The sequence below is a fragment of the Mustela putorius genome, unplaced genomic scaffold (genome assembly GCF_011764305.1).
Source record: "Mustela putorius furo isolate JIRA1106 unplaced genomic scaffold, ASM1176430v1.1 tig00537350_pilon_pilon_pilon, whole genome shotgun sequence".
In the NCBI taxonomy this organism is placed as follows: Eukaryota; Metazoa; Chordata; class Mammalia; order Carnivora; family Mustelidae; genus Mustela; species Mustela putorius.
In genome coordinates, this window is record NW_025422471.1 from 2,357,648 (window position 1) to 2,362,263 (window position 4,616).

Genomic DNA, 4,616 nt, shown 5'->3' on the forward strand with positions numbered 1-4,616 from the left:
TTTCACGTAAGATTTGAGCCACAGGGGGAGAATGCCGAGACGGAAAAATACACAGAAATGGTCCCTTTGCACTGGTCTCTGTGTACAATATAGGCAGCACAAAACGCACAGTAAGGAGTGAGATACCATCTTCTCATGCCTGGGTTATTGTAATTGCCTCCTAACTCAGCTCCCTGCTTTTGCCCTTGCCACCTTATAATCTGTTCTCAATGCATAGCAATCATAGTAAGCCTTTGGTAAAGCAGCTCATATCTTGCTGCTGAACACCCCTCTCATTTGGGTCAGAATAAAAGCGAGAGTCATCCTGGCATGCCAGGCCCTACAAAGCCAACCTCTCCACCCCTAACCCTCCTCACCAGTCTCTCCTCTCTCCACCCTTTCCCCAGCTCCTTGACCCCCAGGCACGCTGGCCTTCTTGCTGTTTGTTTTTTACACAGGCATGCTCCCACTTGCTCTTTCCTCTGTCTAAAATAATCTCACACCACATATGTATCCACGTGGTTTCCTCTCTTGCTCAGTTCAGGTCTTTGGTTACTCAACTGCCGCCTTCTCAGTGAGGTCTTCATGATCTTGACATTTAGAATTGCAACCTTCCCAGGTGTTCCTGGGATCACCCACCACCCTTTACTACTCCAAAGTATTTGGACTCGTTACAATATGACCTATTTTACTTATTACTTTGTTTAATTTCTGACCCTAAGCTCTATGAGAGCAGAGATTTTCGTATGTTAGGACTATTATACCCCCAGTACCTAGCACAGTGCCTGGCACACAGCAAGACATCAATTTACTGATTTGTTAACAGACATGCAGCTCTCACATATACAAGTCTGAGTTATCTGTAAACCATTACAGTATTATAACAAACTCTTCTGAACTAAGGTTCAAGCTAAATGTTCCAAAAAGAAGGGGTATGTGGTTTGGCAGCACATACGCTAAAACTGGAATGATACAGAGAGGATTAACTGGCCCTTGTGCAAAGATGACACCCAAAAAGAAGGGGGAAAGATTATACAAAAATGAGGACTAAGAGGGAGATTTTTAAAAATCATCCAAAACAAAATAAACTGGCATTAAACTCAGGAGAGTTCCAACATATTCACAGAAACTTTCGCTTAATTAAATAGTCAATGTAGAATTAAAGAACACATGACAAAGTTTGTATTTCAGCCATTACTCTACAATGGTTTCTTGGATAATCACAAATTTACTGTACGGTGTGTTCTCAGAAAATGTGAGCCCTGAGGGACAGGTGTGGGGAACCTCATTAATTCTAGGCTCCACTCACTGGAATGGGAAGAAATCAAGCTGCCTTTCAAGCACTGATGGCAAATGAATTAAGTCCTTTTGAAAGAAATGTGAATTTCTTCTATGAAATCAAATCTTGCAAATTTTTTAAGATCTGACTTTTTACAGGACTAACCTTGAGTCCTGGTATCAAACATACTTTTATGCCATTTATCTCAATGGCCACATCAAACAGAAAAGTGGCATCGTTTATATGGTGTTTGACCCCCACGGTGTGTTCTTTCCCTTCGTTAACATCCTACAGCACGGATGACCTTTATATAACAACCTTTGTACATGTGCTTCTTGTATGTCCATATTGTTTTTCTGTGAGAGACGCTTGAGGGCAGAAACCCTTGAGTAAGAAATACTCAGTTTAATGAGGATAAATCCATTTACAACATCATCAAAGAAAAACAAAAAAAAAAAATTTAGCTGTGTCTAAATAATGGGACACAGCTATAAGCCCCAACAGGGCCTCTACATTTCCTCAACCAATACAAGTCAACAGGAAGACAAAGATATGATCCCCACAACATTTGCCTGTAGGGGCCTCAGCTTCTCATTTATTCATTTTTTTAAAAAAGACTTTATTTATTTATTTGACAGACAAAGATCACAAGTAGGCAGAGAGGCAGCCACAGAGAGAGGGGCAGGCAGGCTCCCCGCTGAGCAGAGAGCCCAATGTGGGGCTCGATCCTAGGACCCTGGGATCATGACCTGAGCCGAAGGCAGAGGCTTAACCCACTGAGCCACCCAGGCGCCCTTATTTATTTTCTAATAACAGTTTCTAATAGTTTCTAACAGTTTCTAATAACAGTTGATGAAATATTATCATCTTTATTTTACACTGTGAAGAAACAGTGGTTTGAGTGAAGTGATGAACTTTGACTTATTCAAAGTGACAGAATGTCTCAGAAGAAAGAAGAGACAAGCCCAGGACTGTCTGACTCAGAGTTCGTGCTCCTGGCTACTCAGCTCTGTCTCCCGTTGGTCTAGAGCTGGTTATGTACACAGTTGTGTGGTTTATACACTTTTATGTGAATGAGTTCCCCATAACTTATCCCCCTAAACGGTTCTGGCAAAGAAGCTGTATACCTTATTACAGAATAAAGAGCTGTATGTAATAATAAAAGAAAAAGAGGATAGTATTTGGGAGGAAGAGCATGAGCAAGTTCCTGAAACTTACTAGACTAGCTTGGCCTTGCCCTAGCTATAGGCAGAGGTCAATGTCAGGCTTGCCTTACAACGATGCTAGCTCCAATAATGTATTAGTCTTCTTGTTAAGAGGAGTTACTGTATATCCCCAAATAATCAGTACACTGCTAGATAAAAGAGGGCTCAATTTTCAAGTCAGAGAAAAGTCTGTGAAGTTGTAATCATGGTTAAATTGGGACGTTTATAAATTTTTCAGGTTATAAAGAACTAGTGGATAAAAGAAGTAAAGGGAATAGCGCTGAGACCATCTTTAAAGCCTGTGTTTCAAGGGAAAGTAGAACTTCAGTACCACTGGTGACTAAGGCAGTAAGATGAAAACAGAGCATGATATAGGACAGGTGAAGGAAGAAGGTGAAAGAGAGAGAGGAAGAAAGATCACTTCCTATACAAATGAGAGTGTTATAACAAATGCCTCGCCTTCACTTAGTATCTTAACATAATTTGATTGTACCATGTCAGCATTAGTAGTAAATTTTTCTCCAGTTAAAGTGAATACTATATGGGGAAAGAGTTACCATACTGTTAGATATTTACGGTGTGCTAACAACGTTATCCAGAGAAAAACACAAACTACACCCACCAGACTTAAAAACAGTATGAAATACAGTCATATTACTCATAACATCACAATTACTTTTAGCTATTGATAATATATTTCTACGCACATACCGATATATGCATGATTTGGCAATTACCCAAAAATAATTCAAGCTAATTTCCTAAAGATTTAATCCATGTTGAAATGTCTTTAAAAAAGCTGATGGCATACTTTTTGTAAAACAGAGTTCAGTAACAAAGGGTCAGACTTAAAAGATATGCAGATGAAGCTACATTTCTCTTTCACACATCTTGTCTGCATTTTCCAAAATTGAATAATAAGCATGATATTTTTAACAAGATAATGTTCACTTCCTTTGCATATAATAAAAATGTTAGAATCTTAACTTTTTATGCCTACATAATGGATTACAAGGTTATAAAAACGTATTCAAAATAAAGATTTCCGTGAGTTTGAGAATAAAATGACCAGGAGAAATGAAAATTAGACTAGAAACCAAAAGAACTAGATTCTTGTTCAAGCTTGCCCACAAACTGTCTGCGTGACTTTGATCTAACTGAAGAATATCAAATCTATGGCCTCCAAGAAGCCAAAATCCCAACTGACCAGAGCTGACATGGAAGTTAAAACTTATCCATCCCTAGGCTCGTACCTTAACTGCAGTGAACTTCATATTCTGAACTCTAAACTGAGAGAGCTGGCTTCTTAGCTGGTTACCTTGTGACCCTGATGCTCAGATTCCCAAAAAGAGCCAAGTTGGAGTCTACCAACTGATGAGCATTATTCCTATAAAACTGTGAATCTCCTTTAGGTCCTTCCTTTTTCAAAGCAAAAATGCTAAATTTGCTAGGTACAGTATTTTTAATTAGTAGGAGACGAGTGCATGCCAGGTGGACATAAGCCTGGGTTACGGGCAAATATTTACCAACAGATTGAAAAAACTCTCTGTATGTTCTTAGACCAGTGTACTACTGAGATGATATAAGGCCAGGGCCCAGAAAGAGGGATGAAGAAAATTCCTTCTAGATTCTGAAGTCTCTGAAGGTAATAGACACACAGACAGTCTGTATACATTTGGATAAAGTATAAGATAAATTCAAAATTTTCTAAAAATAAAAAGCTCTTATCTGCTAATTTGGGGATCTTTTATTTAAAGACCACATATAAAACATCTAAAAGAGATTATTTGTTTAAATGAATATATGCTCAAATATATTCTCAAAATTTATCAACTTTAATTGTTAATTATAATCACTAAAGCTTAACCTTAAAAAATGAAATAAAAAGTAGCCTAGGGGCACCTGGGCGGCTCAGTGGGTTAAAGCCTCTCTGCCTTCAGCTTGGGTCATGGTCTCAGGGTCCTGGGATCGAGCCCAGCATCGGACTCTCTGCTCAGTGGGGAGTCTGCTTCTCCCTCTCTCTGCCTGCCTCTCTGCCTACTTGTGATCTCTGTCTGTCAAATAAATAAATAAATAATCTTAAAAAAAAAAAAAAAGAAAAGAAAAGAAAAGAAAAGGCAGCCTACATTGGAGTACCCAGAAAATGTTTTACA

The 4,616-nt window shown here is 38.8% G+C and overlaps 1 pseudogene; it reads left to right on the forward strand.

Annotated features, from left to right (window-relative positions):
• Nucleotides 1-915: 915 nt before the first annotated feature.
• LOC123390473 lies at nt 916-1,014 on the forward strand (annotated as a pseudogene).
• Nucleotides 1,015-4,616: the final 3,602 nt, after the last annotated feature.